We start from the raw sequence: 24,110 nt of genomic DNA, 5'->3' as shown, positions 1-24,110 counted from the left end.
GAGGATAAATGAGAGTGCTTCTCCAAGCACACCACAAGGAGGAAATTCAAGTGCATCTTCAATCACTTGCACACCAAGTGAAAGAGGTAAGAAATTTAGAAATCTAAGTGATATTTATGATGAAGGAACGAAATCCTTATTTGCCTTGTATTGTCATGTTGATGATCCTATTCATTTCGAGGACGCAATCAAAGATAAGAAATGGATAGAAGCTATGGATGAGGAGATGAATGCCATAGAGAGAAACAAAACATGGGATTTGGTTGAGTTACCAAAAGGCAAAGAAGTCATTGGTGTGAAATGGGTCTACAAGACCAAGAGCAATGCTGAAGGCAAGATTGAAAGGCATAAAGCAAGGCTGGTTGTCAAAGGGTACAAGCAGCAGTATGGGAGAGATTATGAGGAGACTTTCACACCGGTTGCAAGAATGGAAACCGTGAGAGCAGTGCTGTCCATAGCAGCACAAAACAAATGGAAAGTCTACCAAATGGATGTGAAATCAACATTCCTAAATGGAGTGTTAATGGAAGAGGTTTATGTGGAACAGCCTCTCGGATATGAGAAGAAAGGTGAAGAGCACAAAGTGTGCAAATTGAAGAAAGCTCTTTATGGGCTGAAGCAAGCGCCAAGAGCATGGTACAGCAGGATAGATTCATATCTATTGGATAATGAATTTGACAAATGTGAAGGAGAACCCACAATCTACATCAAGGAAAAGGATGGTAAAATTTTAATTGTTGTCTTGTATGTAGATGATGTTATTTTCACTGGAAATGATATTTATCTTATTGAGAATTTTAAATCAGTCATGAAGGATGAATTTGAAATGACTGACATGGGTTTCTTGAGATACTTCTTAGGCATAGAAGTAGATCAAAATGAAAAAGGAATTTTTATATCTCAAGCAAGATATGTAAATCAAGTTTTGGGCAGATTTAAGAGGAAGAATGCAAGGCAGCAATCACTCCCACAGTGATGGGATTAAAATTCAGCAGAGAGGACAGCAGCAAGGATTTTGATCCTAGCCTGTACAAAAGCATTGTGGGCAGCCTTATGTATTTAACAGCAACTAGGCCTGATTTAATGTATGCTGTTAGTTTGATTTCCAGATTTATGGAGAGGCCAAAGGAGGCACATTGGCAGGCAGCAAAGAGAATTTTGAGGTATGTCAAAGGTACCAAAATGTTTGGAATTTTATATAATGCTTCATAACATTCAGATTTGGTTGGATACACTGATAGTGATTGGGCTGGAAGTGTAGATGATCGGAAGAGCACTTCCGGTTATGTATTTCATATGGGTTCAGGAGCCATTTCATGGGCTTCTAAGAAGCAGTCCATTGTAGCATTGTCTACAACAGAGGCTGAATATGTGGCAGCTACAGCAGAAGCATGTCAAGCAGTGTGGATGAGAAGAATGTTGAGAAGCTTAGGCCAAGAGTAGGCAAAAGCGACAGTGATTTTTTGTGACAATAGCTCTGCTATTGCATTGTCAAAGAATTCAGTGTTTCATAAGAGAACGAAACACATTGATACAAGGTTTCACTACATCAGAGAATTGGTGAACAATGGAGAAATTGTCTTAGAACATTGCAGGACTCAAGAACAGGTAGCAGACATCTTGACAAAGCCACTTGATTAGAAAAGCTTTGAATTTTTGAGAAAGTGTCTCGGTATGACCGAATGTCCAGCAGTTGAAATTAAAGGGGAGTGTTGAAAATGTAATTTCAACGCAGCCGTACTGCGCTCCCCAAAACCGCCAGCATGAAACCACAAACCAGCTTGAGGGATATCGCACCGCCATCCAGGGAAAAGCAGTTTCCGTATTTTTGGCTCCGATGCGATTTGGTGCAGGCACGTGGCTCTCGCCTGACGTAAGCAGCTCTGACATATCAGGAGCTATCGTTCACTCAAGTGAGGGCTTCTGATATCTTTCTCCACCGTAGGATTCGCTCCAGTGTTCTCCGCCATCGATCGCCTGAAGGTGCACGGCCCTGCATCAAATTAAATGCTGCGTGGAGTAATTTAAAAACTTGGTTGACCATACCCTTCTTTAATGCATTGTCATAAACTTAGGTGAATAGTTAAGTTTTTTTTAATATGGGTATGGGCACGTTTCAATATTTTTTTATATATGTTTTTTTATATACGGCATGTATTAATGTTCGTAAAAAAAGGTTGTAATTTTTCAAGTGCGTTGACCATTTTTGTAATGAAAAAATATAACAAGTGTAGTGTGCTCAGTGTGAGTTTGTTGCTCAAGGGAAGAAAAGAACACTGGTGTTCGCAGCAGCGTGTAGAACCAGAGGTTGTATGCACAGCAGTGCACAAGATACATACTGTAATGTTTTGTTTTGATTTTTGTAATGGAACGGTGAAAACGCAAGGTGAAATGAGAACAAAGTCCGTAATGTTTTATGTGCTGAAGGTTTTGTAAAATCCATGAGCGTATAATGAATTTGTTTTACAGCAGTAAACTTATGTAAATTTTTATATTACAGCAGTAAAGTTTTTTTTTACAGCAGTGAATGTAAAAGGGGATTTACAGCAGTAAACCCAGTTCAGTAAATTCTTAGAAATTTTTTTATGGTGGTGAATTACTCTGTTTCTCTGTGAAATTTTTTTTAAGCTCCTTTGTGCACAAAAAGATCCTGTGGAGGTAAAACAGAGCATTGCCTCTGTGTGATTGGATCTTGGTTTTTGGTATTTTTCCCATTAAAAATACCCAACACTCAGATATTCGGATGAGCTTGGATGGCTTTGCTGGAAGAAGTGCCCTTACACTTCGCTGCCTTCTTGGATTCGAATGAGGAATTTGAGAGCCATACAAGTGTTCAGCGGCCAATTGAAAACATTGTGGCAGTGTGAAATTGCGGTACGTGCAAATTTTGTATTTTTATTTTAAATTTATGTTTATGGGTTTTCCGGGGAGACGTTCGATTCCAGATTTCTAAATATTTTGGAAATCTGATTGCTGAACTTAGAAATCTGAGTGTCTCCGGGAATCTGATTGTGAGGAATTGAACTCTCTTTCCAGATAATTAGTTTTTTGATATTTTTGAAATCTGCAATCCTCATATTAATGCCCAAATCTAAGGTGTCTCTAAGGTGTAGGAATTAAGTTAATTATTTGATTTTCATTTCATTGATTTTAAATTTTATATATTTTAGAAATCGAAAACAGAGGAGACAAGTTAATGGTTGATTTTCACTTTATTAATTATTTTTAAGAAAAAAGTATTATAAAAAAGATTACCTGTCTTCCCATCTTTGTTCTTATGTTTTACCATCATATTTGTTTAAGGGAGTTATAGAAAAGTCCACTAATAGTAGTTTTGCCATGGTAGAGCAAGTAAAAAATTACAAAAAGTTGCAGTTAGTGAGCATAATATTTATGAGCGATTACATAATTCTTATGAAGAGTAACACAGTGGAAATGCTCTCAGAATGTTGTGTCTATAGAGCATGTGCATTATAAAAAGGAGAAGGAACCAGAGTTTAAGGATCTCTATGTGATTAAGTTGCAAAAAAAAGTTTACTTGGATTTTAGTGAATACTAGTTTTTGAGATGAGGTTTGTTATTTGATTCTGTTTTTTTTTTTTTAATAGATGTGGGTGTATGTAATGTTCCAAAAGCTGTTAGCCAGTTTCCTATTAAGTCCTATGAGAGGGTTGAAAGAGGAGTGGTCCTTGATTTTTTTAATTTTGAATATTTCCAAATTTGTGATAGTTAAATATTTTTAATATTTATAAACTTGTAATTCAGTTAGGTTTAACTGTTTTTCTAAATATTTTAGAAATTTAAAATATAGGACTCATATTGACTTTCTCTTTTCACATATTTTAGATGAGAAATCCAATTTAAATGTGATAATATAAAATATAGGAGTCAAGTAAATTATTGACTCACTTTCTCACTTCTATTTTTTAGATATTTTAGATGAGTAATTGAATTTAGTGTGGTTCATCATCCTGAAGATGAACCATACTAATTGGTAAACACCTAAACTTATAGTTTCTTTATGTGATTTTTATAGAAAGATCTCTCAACATTCATAATATGTAAATTTAAAAAAATATTTTTACATTTTTTAACTAATCAATATATAAATATGATTATATAATAATTAATAAAATTATAATTTTTTATTATTAAATTATATTTTTAAAGTATACTTATTTAATATTTAAAAAAATATTCTATTTGAATTATAAAAATTCCAATAAGTAAAATATAAAATTTTATCTATTTAAAATAATTTTAAGATAAAATTAATATAATACCAAAACGGAAAAATTAAAATATATAAATAATTACCATTCTGGTTTGGTTTGTTAATGCTATTTTTAACACATTATCATGTAAAGCTAGTGATGCATAAGGAGATCTTTGAAAATTATACTGAAAACGTTCCACATACTCCTCTAATGTTTCATTTGGTCTAGCTACCATCTGGAATATTTCATTCTTCAGTTCTCTAGACCTGCAATAGTCATGATATTTATTTAGAAAAGATTCTTTCATTTGATCCCAGTTATTTATAACCCCGCCACCTAATCCCATAAACCATCTTAAGGCAGCCCCTTTTAATGTAGAGGGAAATAATTTTAGTTTTTGGGGGTCGGTGGTGTAATCATATCCCCTGCACACCACATCGAATTCAAATAGAAATGCATCTGGATCTTTTGATGTAAGACCGTGGAATGTAGCGATATGTTGAAGAGGGATTGGTTTCATGGGCGCATTTGCTGCAGTATCCACTATGGGGTATTGCAATGTAGAGGTTTGGGTGTTTGGCTGGTTTTGAGCCATTTGGTCGAATATATGCCAATAACCTTCTGGGATATTTAGGAGGGTATTCCTAGGTTGAGAAGGAATGGCTTTGACAGGAATGGTTTTAATAACACTTCCTCTGTCAGGGATAATGAGAGTGCCTAATTTCTGAGGAGATTGAGTGTCTTAAACAATGATTTTTGCAGCACTTCCCTTGTCTGGGCTGTTTAATGGCTAAGTTGTCCCAAGAGGAGACCTTGGTTCCTCAGTTTCCCCTGTTTCTCCTCCTCCTTCACAAAGATTGCTGAAATTCCCTTCTTGCAATAGTTCTGGAGTAGAATTTTCAATTTCTTGAAAGTCCTGCTCTTCAGTTTGACTATGCACCTCAGCAAAGGCTACAGATGGTGATCCTGTGGCCTGAAGGGAACTAGTAGGCTGTCTAGAAATAACTTTTCTGGGTCCTACTAAAGGCTGAGATTCTGCTTTCTTGAAGATTTCGTCTATGAAGGTTGATCGGCCAAGGGTCACCGGCCCCTTAGCTTTTTCTGGCTTGGGTAGAGGTTTGGAATTCTTTTCTGGCTTTTTCTGCTTAGTCATGCACACAAATCAACTGCTAGATTCTACCCAAACAAAACAACAACAAATCTGTAGGAAAGTGGGCAGGGGAGCAGGGTTGTTACATGCTCCACACGTAGGTTCTTACCTTCCATTTTTAAAACCCAATTCTTCCCTAACAGGTTCTTACACTACTCTGGAAAAAATAAATGGATACACTCTTTCTCTGGCAACGGCGCCAAAATGTTGAGCTATAAAAATGGTCTCTTTCACCTCTAATTACCTCACATTAGTTGTCAATCCAGGAATGTTTTGTTATTTCAAAGAGTGTCTCAGTCTGAGGCTATCATTTGCCAGAGTAATGCTAGTAGACCAATGTTCAAAAATACAAGAGTAAACGGATGCTTGTTTACAGCAAACTACTTCAAAAGTTTAAACTACTCATTCAGAGAACTAAGCAAATTATCAGTGAAGGGTTCAGTAGCAGTAACTCATCCCTTTGTAAACTGATGGAACTAAGGTAAATCAAATAACAGATCATGGATCTGGGAGCCAGGCAGTAAATGTCAGTGCTCACTATAGCCCTGGATCGTTCTTCACACCAAATAAAAAAGGACAGGAAATGGAATGACAGATAAGAAATGGAACAGTGAAATAAGAAATAGAACAGAAAATCTGAAATGGAACAAAAAATCTGAAATAGAACAACAAATAGGAAACTGTAACAACAACTAAGTCTAGCAAGCAGTAACACCTTAGTCTAAAAGATCGAATGCACAAATCGTGACCTACAGGAATCAAATGGCAATACTTCACTCTAAATTGAACAACACACCAAAATGGAACAACACTGATTAATGATGAATTATAGAATAGCGCTTCAAAACCATTTATGCACATGGCACACCTTAATAGTAACCTGATCTTGATAAACCAGTGATCATTCTTAGTTATAAAAGATTACGACTGTGTTTCAGAATGAAACAACAATGTCTATAGATCCAACAATCGCAAATAACATAATCACTAATATGAATTCCGTAATAAGTGCACAGCATAGAGGCTCTGTAATTAAACAGCAACAATATTCTGTAAAGAGTGACAGTGTTATATCAACGCTTAGAAGAACAGTGATACGTTGCACAATGCAATAGTTCTGTCTCAGTAAAGTAAACATAACAGAGCATGTGATGTAAACTAACAAATCACATCAGATTACCAAATAACACTGATAAGAAAACCACGCATAAACCAAACATAATAGTACAGGAGCAAGTGTCCTCTAGGGCCAAGCCCTTAGCCTCCAGGGGTACACCGCTTGAAGTTATTCCAGACTCAGGGATGAAATAGCAACCGATTTTGTATTAATGCATAAAATGGAATTACAGTAGATCAGTTCTCAATGAGACTCGATGATCAAAGTTTCAATCTTTAGAGAAATTACATAAAACATAAGGATTCCCCCCCCCCCCTCGAGCTAACGATGCTGCCCCTTTTATAATGATGAAGGCAGAGATGTCTAGGTGCAAAAAATAGTTAAAGCACCGATCCCTCAAGATCAAAGGATCCTGAGGGATTCGTCGAACCGTTAGTTCTCAGTTATCTCTTTTCCTTCTTGCGCCGAGCCGACATCTCCACTTCCTTTCCATGGCTGATTCGCTTTGATCTGTTTTGCACAACGGTTAACCCAACCTTGTTCTTTCCTTCAGCACGACAGTCTTTTATTTTCCCTTCTTTCTGCATAAGAAAATGACAATTATCAGTGTTTCCCCTTTGCACGTTAATCTCATAGGTTTCCTTACAATTTCTTATCATTTTCCTAGTTCATGATGCAAAAGGTTTGTAAGTTCTAATGAAAAGATGCTGAAATAATTACCAAAAACATACCTTCTTTAGTACTCCACAGAGAGAATGAGAGGATACGATGATTATGTGTCCAGAGAACTTTCCCTCTCACTAATACCCCTCACTAGGACCAATGCCACTGCTATGGTGAAAGGTTTATTAGTATTAATTACCCCTGAAGTTATAAGAAAAATTACTACACTCCCTTTAGGTTTACCATGGAGAAAAGAAGACAAGGGTAACAACACCCTTGGAAAGAAAAGATTCTTTTTAGAAGGAGAAGAGCCAATGGAAGATTACAATGGGGTTAGAAGGGAGAGAATTCCATAGCCTTTGAATGAAATCAGTTACCACCTCATTAAATATATTTCATGTGAAGGGAGATACAGTGTAGTATATGGATACCACTTCAGACTCCTCTAAGAACTGAGATTTGGAGAGAACACAGCTCCTCAAAATAGATTGAGTATACTCGATTTTCTTCTACAATTAATGATAGACATGAGAATTGAAATTCAGGAGGGAAAACATCAACACCTAGCCCATCATGGGTTGATCAAACTCATCATTGAAGATTCTCTACAAAGCTTAAGACTCCCTATTACATGGACAACATTTATAGACATGTAGGAAGGAGGATAAATTCAAGCTATTCAATATGAAAAAATCCCCGCTTCTAGTGAGAAAGGAGAAGAAAAAGAGGAGGAAAATGAAGAAGAAATAGAGGAGGAAAATTAAGAAGAAATAGAGGAGGAAAATGAACATGACACAAAGGAATAAACAAAAGAAGAAATAGATGGGTAGAGTGAAGAAGTAGAAGAAGAAGAAGAAGAGGAGGAGGAAGGTGGAGACAAAGAAGAGGATGAGAAAGAGAATGGAAAAGAGGAAACTGGATGGAAGGATGAACATCACTCTACATCTCAAGATAGAGAGGAAGAGAGATCACCAAGGGTATCCCCAGAGCCTACAGAGAAAGAGGCAACAACTTCTCTTACTTCCCTAAGTCAAAGGGGAAGAGGCAAAGACAAACCCTACTATGCTTTAGGACATGAAAGAGCACTAGGATTAGACAAAGGAGACCTCAAACCCCCACAAAAACTCCAATTGTCATTGAGGATTCACCCAAGTAGCAAGAAAAGGCATCCCCTCTAAAGGAAAATTAAGGAGAGGGATCATCAGAACAAGCTTCTCCCAAGTCTCCAATCACCTACGTTAGGAGGCCTGTCACAAGGTCAGTCTCATCAAAGGGAAAAGGTATCCTAGAGGAGATACAGTCAGACCTACAGGAAGCAAAGGCCATCCTACAGGAAACTTTGTCAAACCTACAGGAAACACAAAAAAGGGACTAGGAAGGTGTCACTCAACAAGAAAAAAAGGAAGAAGATCAAGAACTGAGGGAACCTAGTCCACAACCAAACCTCAGCTCCTACTACAGGTTCATTGAAGGAGGTAAGGTAATACCACATAAGTTTTACATTCCCCTATCCTTTGAACTTGAAAAAGAAAGGGTAATGATACACAAGTGGATGCAAATTACCAAATCAAAAGGGGTGGAGGATGTATGCCACATGGAGGAGAAATTGAAAGAGATGGGCAGAGAACTGAGTAGCATAAGAGACAGAGAAGCAATGATGAAATCTCAGCTAGAGGCTAAAAACACATTACTAAGGAGGCAGCTACAGGAGAGAGAAAGACAACTGGCAACTGTGGCCAGCTTGTCCATGGAGGCAATCCAGTGTAGGATGCCTGCAAAGTCTTCTTCCTTGTACCTCAAGGAAAAATGGCTACAATTCCAAATAAATACCCTAACACAAAGAGGAGCTATGCCCTTCCAAGACTATACACAATTCATTGATCTTTGTCATTAAAACACCTGGGAAGATAGAGCAAAACTATCTGAGTTTTACCTAAACAATTTCGCCTTGACAGATTTAAATGTGTGGGACCCAAATCCCAAGGTAGGGGACTTGAAATTGATGGCTTTAGCATCATGGATGAAACATGAGGATGCAAGAGCTACAAAGATGAAAAAGGTGATGGAAAAAGAAGAGACAAAACACCTTATGATCATAACAGAGAAATCTAACCCAATGGCTGTCATCAGCACCCACAACCTCATTGTAAATGATCCCAAGCTTGCACCAAGGTACCTTGTTGTACAACAACAGCAAGTCACACACTTTGAATACATGTTCATATTGTTAGGAGATGAAAACCAACAAGCTTTCCAAAGGAGATGTAACACCCTTCCTTATAGCCTAAAAATTAGAAAATATAATTCTCATGGTAGAATGAGATAGGAACTAAACAGAACCCCCGTGTATAAGGAGGCTCTATAAAGACTCAAAATCAATTGGATTGGCTTAAGGCTCAGTCCACCATTTATTTTAGGAATGTTGGAAGGAAGGAAAGAAGAAGAAGAAAGAAAGTAGTGGGAATAGAGAGAGAGGAAGGAAGGATTTTATTCAGAGGAATAAGAGGCTACAACAAAAGAATGGGATGTTAGGGAAGCGACCAGAGCAATGAAGGACATGGACATAGATTAAGTTTCTCAGAGGATTACCAATAATCTCAGTAGGGGGGTGATAATGAGGCTCATAATTGGGTCAATGTATGAACATCAATACACATCCAAGCTTATGAAAATCAACTCTTAAACAATTCCTTAAACATTTTAATTATATTTTTCTTAATGAGATGAGAAAATTAAGATGTTATGTATACTGGTTTAATGTGCATTGATTGCAGGTTTTTGGGAGAAAATTATGGCTAATTCAGGTGCAAGAACTCGAATGAGACAAGAAGGAGAGATTATAGGATATGGATCTTCCTCATTAAATCCTCACTCATTCGAAGATACCTCAGTCAAATAATACTAGCTCAGAGTTGCAGGTGGCCGAGTCATGTGGATCATTGGCAGTCAAGCCAGTGATAGTTAAGAACCAGTTTATCTTGAGATTGGGAGTCGAACCTCCCTATATTTAAGGAATTTGTTGGCAACTTCAGTTGTATAAATAATGAGGCCTAGAGCCTCATTAGGATTCAGATTTTTTATGTAAGATAACTAAGCACATTCGAGTTGAAGGATTGTGACAAAACATTGTTATGTACTTTTTGATATGTTAATGAAGATGCGCATTCCCTTGATCTAATTTTGAGTTGACTCAGAGGGATGAATCTCCTGGGTTAGGTCCCAGCCCTAGCAGCAGAGGTTCCTCTTACTATACTTGTATGCTTAGGTTATTTCATAGATTACTTGTTGAATTGATTTTGGCATTGTTACAAAGTATTGGTCAACTTGATTAGTTTGCTTCCATTTGTGCATAGATTTTACAGTAGCTTTAGAGAGATAAAGAAATACCAAAAATGTTGATAACAGGTGGATCTTGCCTCATTCCTCTCTTTAGGGACAATGGTTTGAGGGAAAACTTTGATTCAGCCCAAAAAGACAGAAATCTAGGTTATGAAATTCAAGGTTTTCCTATTAATTAGGTCAGCATCTTTCAGTTTTCAAAGATAGATTGCAGTTGTAATTTCTTATATCTTAGGCTTTGTATTAGATTTCATGTTGTGTTCACAATAGGCTGCAAGTATTTCCATGCATGAACTAGGCAAATGAATGATGAAATTTTGTTTTCTTATGTTGTTGGAAACCTTTCTTGTTTTGACATGATTTATGGGTAAATGCAACAATGATGTGTATATTGTAGGAGTTTCAATAGTGCAGGAAGAACTCATATTCGCAGCCTCACCCTAAAGTCACCGATCTATGATTAGCAAAATCCACTAAGCTGATAATTTTTGTTATCATTTCATAAGGACAACTTGCCATGCTTGTTGAGCAAAGCCAAACATCATACAACTTTGGTTTGAGTTCAAAGGGAGTCCTAACCACTTCCTTGCCTTATTCCTTCCATCACTCATCTTCCCTAGGCCTTATACCACTAAGCAAATCACTCCTCGTGCTTTCACCCTGTTCTTGTAATAATAAAACAGATCCTATAGGTGAATGTTAGGCCCCTATACTACTAGTGTAACCCCTTATTGTTATTAGTACAACCCCCTTATTATATTTATGTGCCCATGTAGTGCCCATATTGTTACTATTGGGCCCCATAGAGCCCCACTATTGTTATTATTGTGCCCTTACATTATTATTGTTATGTTGGCTCTGATTATATTATGACCGCTTAGACTCCTATATATAGAAAGGAGGTCTTTTCATTTGTATCATCCAAGAATTGCTCATTTGTGTAATGTAAAGGAGGTTTCCCCCTCGAAGAGGCTAAATTCTAAGGCGCTGATCTCTCTTTTCTATCTTTTTGTGAGTTGGTTTCATAACATTTGGTATCAGAGCTTTGGATTCTAGGGTTTCGCTGCTCCAAATAGGTCATCGTGGCATTTTCGCTATAAGTTTTTTCTGCGAAGTTTCAGAAACGAAAAAAAAACTCATTTTAGACAAAATTTCACTAAACCTTAGGTCCAAATTGTAGAGCTTTTTGTGCTATACTTGCAGAGATATGATCTGAGGAAGTTAGTCTTTTTTCAGACTCCCGAATTACATTCCAAACAGGTGACCTAGGGAAAATCATCATAATTTTCTCTTTGAGCATCGGATTAAAATTTCGTAAGAGGTTACAGAAAGAGGACTGACTGTAGTTTCCTGTGTATATTTTTCAGATCCTAAGGTCAAAACAGTGACACGTGGCACTTCCTACAAGTTTGCTCTTCTTAAAAGGTCTATAATCAGGTCATCTTGGGAGATTGTGCATAACTCTGTCTTGGAGAATCTAAATTCGATCAGACTGGTGGCATTGGAAAGAGGACATAGAGGGCTACTGCAGGTCACAATTTTAGAATTGGAAGAACAAAAATTATAGAGTTATAGTCATTTCAAAATCGAGCTCCTAAAATCGAGGAAAGGTGATATGAGGAAGTTTGATGGCAAGGATTCGGTAAATTAGATACTTTAGATGGAGCAATATTTTGATCTACATGGTGTACCACTGTTATGAAAGGTATGCATTTTATCCTCATATTTAGAAACATATCAATTTTTATGGTATAAAGGGCTTTGTTCACGTAAACAAATTGTTATGTGGTCAATTTTCATGGAGGAAATGATAGCACATTATGAGGATACAAAGAGAAACACCTTCTTTAGAGCAACACCACAACAATTGGAAAGAGTAAAAGGGATTTGTTACATAGTGGAAAGGGAAATTCTGGCAACAAGGAAGTCTACCCCTCACAACTATAAAGATGGAAGTGTTGTTTCTCCTAGCCTTCCACAACCTACAAGGGTTACACCACAACAATTGGAAGAAAAAAAGAGAAAAAGGGCTTTGTTACAATTGTGATAGCAAATGCACTAAAGGTCATAAGTGTGCTGAGAAGAAATTATTTGACATAGAGTATGAAGAGGAGGAAGAAAAGGATCAAGAAACATCAAAAGAAGAAGATATATGCCAAGACCCAACCCCAGAGAAAGAAGAAATGAATTAGACCATATGTTGTAAAGCATTGGCAAGAATTACCACTCCTCAAACTCTCAAGATAGAAGTACAAATCCAGAAGAAAAAGGTGCAAGAAGTGAAAGATCACATCAAGAAAGAAGAAATGAATCCAACCATATCTTGTAATTCATTTTTCACAATTACCACTCCTCAAACTATCAAGATAGAAGGGCATATCAAGAAGAAAAATGTTCAAGAAGTGAAAGATCACATTGAGCATCAAGAAATGAATCCGAACATATCTTGTAAAGGATTGGAAGAAATTACCACTCCTCAAAATCTAAAGATAGAAGGACATATCAAGAAGAAAAAGGTTCAAGCAGTGAAAGATCGCATCGAGCATCAACAACAAGTTTTCCAACTTTTAAAGGATAACACTACTTTGGTGCAAAATCGAATGAAATAACAGGTAGATCAACATCGTAGTGAAAAATGATTTGATGTAGGTGATTGGGTATTTTTACTGCTACATCTCAAGAAAGCTATTTATGAGAAGGAAATGTTGGCAATACTACATGCACTTAAGAAATGGCGACCTTACCGAATGGGAAGACACTTCAAGGTAAAAATGGATCATGATAGTCTTAAATACTTTTTAGAACCACTATTATCTTTAGAAGAATAGAAAAAATGTGTCACAAATATGTTAGATTATGACTTTGACATCATTTATAGAAAATGGAATCAAAATTTTGTTGCAGATGCACTCTCAAGAAAGGATGAGGATATGGAAGCATTGTTTTGTGCTATTTATATTATCCAACCAGATTGGATAAATGAAGCAAGGGATGAATGGAATAAGGATGAAGAAGTATGGCCACTTATTCAAATGTTGCAAAAGATCCCAATTCAAATAATATTGCCAGAAATTGAAGAGGAAGGAAAAATCATATTGGAACCTGGAGCAGTCATAGAAACAATAACTCGACAGCTACGAAATCGATCAATTTCAGAGTATCTCATCAAGTGGAAGAACTTACCCACTGAAGATTCCACATAGGAGGACAATAATTTTATACAGAAGCATCAAGAACTACTCAAGCATTGAGGACAACACTTTTTGAAGGAGAGGGGCATGTTAGGCCCATATACTACTAGTGTAACCCCTTATTGTTATTAGTACAACCCCCTTATTATGTTGATGTACCCATGTAGTACCCATATTGTTACTATTGTGCCCCATAGAAGCCCACTATTGTTATTATTGTGCCCTTACATTATTATTGTTATGTCGACTCTGATTATATTATGACCGCTTAGACTCCTATATATAGAAAGGAGGTCTTTTCATTTGTATCATCCAAGAATTGCTCATTTGTGTAATTTAAAGGAGGTTGCCCCCTCGAAGAGGATAAATTATAAGGTGTTGATCTCTCTTTTCTATCTTTTTGTGAGCTGGTTTCATAACAGTGAATTAGGACATCCTGTAGGACGACTTGTAGTGGCCTATTTTGAGGCTGATTTGTGAGAAATGCATCATGAAAGATATGAGAATACCCCTGATTGCCTCCAAGGCCATATGATCCATCACAACCTTCTCTCTCAACACCGAACCCGCCTGCCATACAATCAAGAATAATTAGCATTCATGTTTTTACAAAAAGAAAAAATGAAAAAGGTTGTTATGCTTATTCATATGCACAACAATTGAGTGTTTAATTAGAGCATATTGCATGCTTAGGTTAGTTAGGGTTTCACATGTGTTATCTTAGAATTATTCTAAAGCAAGGTATCCTAACAAATAGCTAGATAAGTGGTGTGTTTTAAGCATCTATTTCAGTCTTTCTCTACTACAGTAGGTAGCATTTCAATTCTCTCAATTAGGGTAAAATTTTTCTTTCTTTATTTGTAGTCAAACTTCTTCTAAATGAATAGAAGGTTGGTTTGAGAAACTCTAGTTTTCTATCGCCCAGCTTAGCAATGACAATAGAGTGGACCCATTGCATCTATTTGTGTATACAACACTGTCACCTCCAAGTTTGTATGAACCCCGGGTTGATGAAGTAAAGTTGTAGCCCTAGGAGTTGCAGCATTCTTGCTACAATACTGGTGCTCATCAGTTATGTCAGAGTATAGTGTCAAGTAAATATATATAACTTTTTAATACTTGTAATACTTAGTCACTAGGAGGAAAGGTATCCATTCTTTTCATGGGGGTTCTTTAATGGAAAAAACTATTCCCTTAGTAGGTTTATAAATTCCATGATTTTCATCGAGCTCATTCTTATGCTCTTTATATCCAATTCTCTATTGTTTTGAAAAATGATAGTTTATAATTAGTTTAAAGAACATTTCATTTGATATCCATTTCATCGCCATTGATATTTTAGGATTCCTTTTTTTATTTATCATTTTTTGATATGATTTGATATTTTACTATGTTGCACCCTTGATATATTATATTATTTATTAGATTGTTTTGATTATTTACTCTATTTAACATGATTTCCTTATGCATATATAAAAATGAAAACAACAAAATTATGGATTCTTCCTCTCTAGATGGTAGTTCATATTCTCAAGGCAAAAGCAATTGCGACAATAAATTAGGAACAAATCTATCGAATAAAGCAACATATACACAACTTTGGGAGAGAGGTATTTTAATTTTTATCAAGATTTCACTTTGTGATATAGATACTATTATTTTCAGTAATTTCCTATAAAAATAAATGTTAATTCCTCCCTTTGTACTTGTCCTAGTCACTTCTAACATTTTTTAAAAGGGTCCCTATTTATCTTTTCATGTTATCTTCGATTTTATAAACTATTTTCCTATTTTTTTCATTATTTTTTGATTTCTGATTTTTTCCCATTATGATTTTTACCCATTTTCTAATCCCTATGAAGTTATTCACGAGTCTATATGTTATCCTTGGATTTGTTGGGTTGCACCAATGGCTTCAAGTTATTTTTGAATAAATTTCCTTTTCTTTTCGAAATTTAGTTAGTAGACTTACATATTCTCTATTTGCATGACCATGCTTTTTCTCCTGTTCACCTCCACAAATCTCGATTTATGTATTATGACTTCTGCAACAAAATACCTCTTACTTTGCTTCTTCTTTGTCAGTATGGCACATGAACGTAGTAGCTAGTTTCGAGTGTAGATATGGGTGAGTTTACTACTGTATTTTGATGATTGAGCCTATTACTAAAATTAAGTCTATTTTGATAATTTTGGATCAAAAGTTACAACTAGTTCATTGTAGAACAAAGAAAATATATGATGATTATTAAATTGAAGAGTAAAATCTAGAACTAGAGGCCTTGACAACCATAATAAAATTCTAACTACTTCGACTTTGGGTAGATCAATGTAGGATCCAGTTTATCAAGAAAATTATTCTCATCTAGTTCAGACACAGTCTCTTGAGGTTCACCAACCATCTCTACCATGACTATGTCATCGAACTATTCAACTTCCCTTTGTATAGTGCCAAATATGGGAACAAATGAGGCTCAATATTTCACAACTCATTATCCTATTGATTTATCATCTTCATACAACCAATATGGATTTAGGTCTTATAACTCTAAAGATGGAGTTGGTACTCATGAAAAAACATTTCAATTAACTCTTCTCAAGGTTCTATACCTACCACTAATCCAAGCTCCCTTCAGGTAGGTACTCTTTCAATTTCAGGAATAGATTTAGTTTCAGGTACTCTTTCATATACTTTGAGTCTCCTTGCTAAATTCCATGGACAAATCTTATTTCATCTTATAAATTGTCAACATATAATTGGATTATTATCGCTACTAAGATTGAGGGTCAGATTCATAGAAATTAGAAGTTGTGTTTTAGCCATAAATTTTCATCGTGTTCAATTAGGTAGGTCACTTGCTGGAACTTCTGATATATTTGTTTTCGTTTAAGTGATTTTTTCCTTAAATGTTGTTTACTTTCTAACACAATTATGTATAATGTAGATATATGCATCCTCTTTCCAAGGTATTCCTTTAACATTATGCACTGAAATTATCTGAATTTGACCATTTTATACACATAAATGTAAATTTATTTTTCATGGATTAATTTTCCTCTGTATTAATGAGATAAATATTCTAAGTTTTCTAGTCTAGATTAGATTTAATCTAAAAATAATATTTGGTAGCCATGTATTTTAATGAAATGTGACGGAGAAGATAAGATATTTTCCTCCAATTTTTTGAGACGAGGGACTCTGGGAGCAGGAAGATGCAGAAGGGGGATCTGAGTGAGTACCCATAAATTTTAGGAATATTTAAGGGGGTTGAGCGGATGTTGGGGTTCCTAGCATAGGAGGACCTATCTCTAAAATTATAACATATAAAAATGATAATGATAAAATCCCATGCAAATTCATCATTCTACAATCGATTGGAAGGTTATAATACCAATTCTGAAATCACGAAAACTATTAAGTCTGTTGAATTCTAAATGAGATATGAAATTCTACTTTTTCCATATAAAGTTTGAAGAGATTGGAACTACTCGTAAATATCCTGAAACAGTTAATGGTAATGCTAAAAATTTAAGTAAAATTGACATTCTCTTGATCATAAAGGGAATGTTACTTTATGAATTTAATATTACCATTAATTACCAAGGTCCTAGACTCCTCAAAGCTCTATCCGTTGTTTTTTTTTAATCTTTGTGGGTTGTTAAAAAAAACATTCATGGGATGAGCACTCAGGTCTTCCCATTCTTTGAGAAGGGGGGGGGGGGGGGAGTGGGGGGCGTGGGCGAACTCATATGTCCCCCTTTTTGGGAAACATGTCCCTCCCACTAGGAAAATGAATTTGGAAAGCATGTTGTCCAAACTTAGGTCCACTTAAATCAATGATCTCTAAATAGTACATTGGCATAACTCAGATGGGAATTGTATTATGGCTAACTATCACAAGCGTAGGTCTCAAATACATTTTTTGATGCCATTTTTATTTACAAGATAAACTTTTATGTGCGAGGACGGCAGAAACCTGTAAGAATTTTAAGACAATAAGTATTTTAAACATGTGTTCCCAATTTGAGATGATTGAAAATGAATGTATCAACATGTCATGAACATAATGTTAAGCCAAGGAAGACTTCCCACTCACCATTCTTCCTTTATATATCATTCGATTTCTATATTAATTTTTTGGGGATTAATAAGAGTTTCATTCTAGAGGTATGTATATTCATGGAGCCCATGTGAGAATTGTTCACTAGATTTTCTGCTCGCTCCATCATGTTCAGTCTCTTTGTTGAATCACCTACTCTACATTATTTTGATATTTAATCATCATAGTAGTTATAATTCCTATTTTTGTTAAATTTTTTTATGTAACTCTATACAGTTTTAAAGTTATTCAGTGATTTATTTCATCTAAAAACTTGTATTAGAGGAGCCATAGAACATGGGGACTTTGGGTTTGTAACATGGTTAGTCTCAAGTATAAACAATTGGATTTGATGCTAATTTTTAGGTGGTTGAGCGTATTAACCATGTGAAAGTTTATTCTTTGTTTTAAAACAATTATGTTCTACATCTATTGGACGGTTCTTTGTGGCAGATTAGCCAATGAAACCAACAAGACTTTACAAAGTTTTATAATTTAATTAAGGTTTTAGAGTTTATAATATATAAAGATTCAAGTTCTAAGCCTTTTAAGGGTGCTAGCTCAATGGAAGAGCACCTGCCTTACAAGCAAGTGGTTGGTGGTTCAGTTCCATCGTGCCCTAATATTCATAGGGAATGGTGATGATCACTATCATTCCATATATATGTATCAATAGTGATGGTCATTAAAAGGCCATCATCAAAAGTCATTTTTTATATACCAAATGGTGACGGTTAATCAACGTCACCATATATATGCATCAATAATGAGGGTCATGAAAGGTTTGTCACCATACATCATTGTTATTGATATGTAATGGTGATGGTCACTATCCATGATCATAATCGTCATTCGTGAGAAACCTTCAATGTCACCACAACACCTATACTTTTGGTGACGTCGCCTTTGGTGACATTCCATTTTTGTTGATGGAACTTATTTTGATAGTCACCAACAAGCTTATGGTGGCTTTTTTTGAACCTCACCAAAATATGAAAAGGTCGTCCGGTCAACGAATGTCACCATATATATGCATCAATAATGAGGGAGATGAAAGGCCCATCACCGCAAATCACTATTGTTCATATGAAATGGTGACGGTCACAATCCATCATTATAATCATTATTTGTGAATGTCACTGCAACACCTATACTTTTGGTGATGCCATCTTTGGTCACGTTGACTTTTTGGTGACGGAAGTGACATCATTTTGACCATTAGTAATGAGCTTATGGTGACATTTTTTTACCCTCACTAACGACCTTTTCTGTTTTAGTGCTACTAATAACCATATACTAGGCTTTAATTGACTCACATTGAATGTAATACTACTTGGCTTAAATTGACTCACATTGAATATAATACTAACAATGTTAGATATTTTGCTAATTATAATATTAATTAGAATAATTATATTTATATAAATATATTTTAATTGGGAATTAATATGAATTAAGATAATAATAATTGGATAAGCTCATTTTGTGGTGTTGGGTTGTACTGTTAAGTCACTCTGTGATGTGAAGGTCAATAGTTTGTGGAAAAAACATCTAGTGTGCGTTCACGTGGTGATTTTGATGGCTTAGATCCCCCAGGATCTGGTTTCTCAAGCCAAAGATTATGCTTATTGTAATTTTCAACATGAGAAACAAAAAAAAATATATTTACATAAATATGTTTTATTTGGAAATTTCTCAAACATTAAGAGGATAAAATTTATGCTAATTCTTAATAATATTATTTATAAATTTCATATTTTTAAATATGAAAATATATTCTTAATAATAAAATATTAGGGTTACCAATATGATTTATCATTAATTAATTTACCTTCAATGTAATATCCATATGGTGAGAAATCTTCTAAGTAAATTGTTTGTAATATAACAAAATCAATTGAATCTACATATATTTGGTAACCTAAATTAAATATGTTTTATAATTAAATTTTTTAGAATACTACTAATTGTTTTATAAATTATAATATGAATTAACATCATCATTATTGAGTTCGAATATCTCTATATTAGACTTAAAATTGGAAGTATACTCTCTTAGTGTAAAACATCTTGTCATTTCTTCCCACCAGGCTTCTATTTTTTGGTTTACACGACTTCTAGCAAAATGTGGGAGCTTAATATTTTGAAGCTCCCTAGTAATGTCCTTAGTTGCAAATCCCCTATTAAACTACTTTTATCCATTGGGATTTCCCACCTTGGATGGAATGTGCTCTAAGTCCACCTAAAATGTTTGGTGTGCTCTTAAAGTCCCATTAATTACCTCTACAGAGCATAATATGAGAGCTATCACCAGAGATGGAAATGGGGTTCTTTGATGATGTGTTCCTTGTGATGACTCTCCTCTTCATCTATTTCCTCGCATCCTCACCATTCTAAGATATTCAATTATCTTCATGACACACAAGTCTTATTGGAGAACGTTAGGAGTTGGTTAGTGATTAGTCATCTAATGCACATATCTAAAATGATAAGTTTAAGTTTCCATTTTACTATTCTTGTAAACAAGTGATATTGATTTTGAGTATGTCCTCATCGATATACTAAATCCTTTTCTCTTTATAACTAATCAAGTTTTATGATATGTTGTTAGTCACGATCCCACGTCTTCCTAACATCAAGTCTCTCCCTTCCAACAACCTTAATTGATTAAATAGATCGTTAACCTTATTCGAGCCATCATTAGAATTCAATCTATTATTATGCGATTTCTCGCTAGAATTAATTTGATCCATAAAAATTCGTGGATATTCCACTCGATAATTCATCAAAATATATCTAAGGGAACTATATTTTAAAATCCAAAATATAAACTATCACAATTTTATTTCTCTTTAGATTTCTTGATCTATAGATGACTATTAATTATGTCTAACAACCCCAAGTTAAAAGTTCATGTAATAAAGTTAATAAAGACAAAATAAGGCCAAGGTCATGGGACATGTATTCCAAGCTGAATGTTGGGCAAAACATCCTAGTGGGCTTCACTTTTCGTGTATTACGCCTAAGGAGAAATTAGAAAAGGAAATGAAAAAGGCTTTGAATAGGAAAGAACGCATTATTGGTATTTTATTTATGAAAATAAAGGAAATTACGAGAAAAGGGAGGTGAAAGGTCACAAGTTGCAAGTGATGAGGAAACTAAAAGAAAATTAAGGAAAATGAAGAAATTAGGTGCATCAATAGTAAAAATACATCAGACAATCACTTTTCGATCTTTTCTTAGGTTTTTTGGAATTAATATTAGAGAGGATAAGAGAATAAAGAGGAGAAGGAAAGCAAGCAAGCAAAGGAAGGAATATGAAAGAAAAGGAAAACAAGAATCAAGAAAGGAAAGGTTGCATCAAGCAACCTCATTGGGAATACTTGCATGGAACTTGTAGCATATATGATTTCCTAGTTGGTTTGGGCATGCATGGTATGTGCATGTGTGTATTCAGTTCATTTGTTGTCATTTTCATGGGTTTTTTCGGGTTTTGACAATGGTTTTAGCCTAGCCTTGCCTTGTCATTTCTAGATAGCCATGGTGTGAGGGGATTCTTTCTTGGTTGAGCTTTGTATTACTGGAAGGTTTTGGATCTGCTTGAGGTGGTCTTAGGAAAATCCCAAGGGTTGGGGGTGGAAATGGTTTTCTCTAGGAAGCCCTAAATAGGTGGGTGGAGACAGGAAAATTCCTCAAGGGATGGTGAAGGAATTCTGAGGCATCCAAGCTCAGTTTTGTTTTGTGATCTAAGGACTAGATTAGGTGATATAATGGTACGGTGAGGGTGGAGGTAGTTTACCCTATAGATTCCCTTTATTATCTATGGATTGGTTTATCCCATTAGATCCCACATTCATTCTTGGAATAGTGCTTTAGGGTGATTGGATGAAAGAAATATTTGGCTCAACCTAATCTATAGTCAGGTGGTATATGGAAGTCCCTAACTTGGTTGGATTTTTCATGTGGTTAATAAGAGCTAAGTTTCTCTTGTATTGGATGAGTAATTATACTTGTTATTATGTGGCTTTAATGGTTGTTTTATCCCTATTATCTACCTAATAATATGCTAGTTATAACCACGGTTATATTATAGTAAGTATGGCTCTTATCACATTTTAAATAATGAGTGTCTTCTTAATTAATGCATGACCTAATTTCTGTTGTGAAAAAGTTGTGAGAAGGCATTTTTCCTTTTTGTTGAAGCTCACATAAGTTCCAAATCCCTATGTTCAAATATGCATTCATGACCTGTAGGTTGCATGTTTACCATGTGTTTGATAAAATATTTTTCTTGGTTGGGAGGTGTTGGTTCAAGTCCTTGTTCAATTTTTTGGTTTATAATATTTGTTTCTAAGTTATTCATCATTTGTGGAAGTTTCATTGAGATCTAGATAGAGGCTTGAGTCTTGGCCCTGAAAAAGTGGCTTAGAATTCGGGGTCACTGGCATAGAACTAATTGGAAAAGTTCATAGTCACTAGGAAGAAGGACTATGGTAGTGACTAGAGGCTTACAATTTCTTATAGGCCTTGTCATGGGAGTGACTAAGAGCCTAGGTTAGTGAAAAATATATTTAGCTCAGGCATTCGACAACTAGAAGGGTTGGGTAGCTTCTAGAGGTCTTGTAACACATGAGGGAAGTCAGTAAGGTCTTAAGTTGCCAAATTCATTTTCTTAAGGCCATATAGGAGGTTGATTCTTATCATAATGACCCTCAGCTCATGGTTACCCAAGGAAAACTAGTGAAAGCTGGTAAATGTGCGGGGAGGCAGTTAGAGGGTGGTATTAGAGTCGGTTGCGCTCTCTTTGAGTAAAATTTGATGTTTTCAAGGTTATTGTTGTCATGCATGGGATCATGGTATACAATTGGTATGGTCATGCATGATGTTGGTATGGTACTGAAATAAGATATGGGAAATAACATTTGAGTAGCAAGGTTTGATTAGATTAATATAAGCCCATGTAAAATCTCATAAAAATATGAAACTAAAAATAAATGGAAAAAATAGAAAGATAAATGAAAAAATTATGTAAAAAATTATTTAATAAAATTAATAACATTAATTAACCAATATTAAAAGTTGATATATTTCAAAAAAGTAAAATTCCAAATTAATATAATTAGTATTTTATAAAAACAACAAAATTTGGTCGGGTTAAATTGAATTATAGTGAATGTAAAATACATTGGTCGGGTTAAATTGAATTATAGTGAATGTAAGATTAATAATGTTAAATATTTTTTTAATTATAATATGAATTTAATAATTATATTTTAATTTTGGATTTATTGTATATTTATAGAACCCAATTATATTAATTTTTAATAATACTATTTATATTATAGATATATTATATACAAGTAAATATAGAAATATTAATAATTACATTTAAAGATGAAGTTCTGACCTTATAAATTTGAATTATTTTTATTATTATTCTAATGTAATATGAGTATTATGAATAATTATTTTGAATAAATGGTTTATAATATAGTAAATTCAATAGGACTTATTTTTTTTACTACTTTTTATTCTTATTTATTATTTTAAATCTAACACTACAATAGAGTAACATATTATTTATTTTCTCACTATAAATATATTTCATACTAGACATTAAATCACCTCTATAGATTAGATATATTTAGGAACTATTGTAACATATTATTTATTTTCTCACTATAAATATATTTCATACTAGACATTAAATCACCTCTATAGATTAGATATATTTAGGAACCTAAATGAGATGATTTTCAATAATTTAAAAAATTAAAATGAAATTCAATGTTTTATTGATTATAATATAAATCCATATAACAAATATTTTTTTGGTTCTACTATATCAATTTTATGTTTTTTTCGACATATCCATTCATCTATTTTTCACTTTGTAAGAGGGGATCTACTCCTTTCAGGATTTCGTAATTAGTATAAATATATAGGTATTCCCAATGAATCTCCTTGTGCATAGCATCCTTTTCATAGATAAAGTGGTAAAAGAGGGGCTTATGGTTTTACAAGAAACTCTTCATTAGGTGCGTTGTGGCAACTGAAGAATCTAGGGTGCTTTGCGTGAAAGGAAATGCAAGATCCAAAATATGAGGTTAAATATAGTAAGATTAGATAATATATCCAATATATGTAGGATCATGCTATGATGTGAAAATTTATTATGGCCCTCTAAAAAGGGTTTGATTGGGTGGATCTAAAATAAATGCAACACCCAATGTCAAATAGAATTGGAGTTAGGGGCTAAGTTATTTTTAAAGATATTTAGTTTAGATAGGAAGATAGATCGAAGGATTTTGAAGGGGGGGATATCTTTTCAGC

General features: G+C 34.5%; 1 pseudogene; it reads right to left on the bottom strand.

Moving 5' to 3' along the window:
- Window positions 1–1,898: 1,898 nt before the first annotated feature.
- LOC149177144 (RNA-binding protein 2-like) overlaps window positions 1,899–24,110 on the bottom strand; it is a 39,320-nt pseudogene continuing 17,108 nt past the window's right edge.

Source organism: Pinus tabuliformis, chromosome 4_1 (genome assembly GCF_031772625.1).
Source record: "Pinus tabuliformis cultivar Carrire ecotype Pingquan chromosome 4_1, CPIR1, whole genome shotgun sequence".
NCBI classification, from domain to species: Eukaryota; Viridiplantae; Streptophyta; class Pinopsida; order Pinales; family Pinaceae; genus Pinus; species Pinus tabuliformis.
The sequence above is the reverse complement of the archived record's forward strand: the minus strand, read 5'-3'. Positions and strand labels throughout refer to the sequence as shown.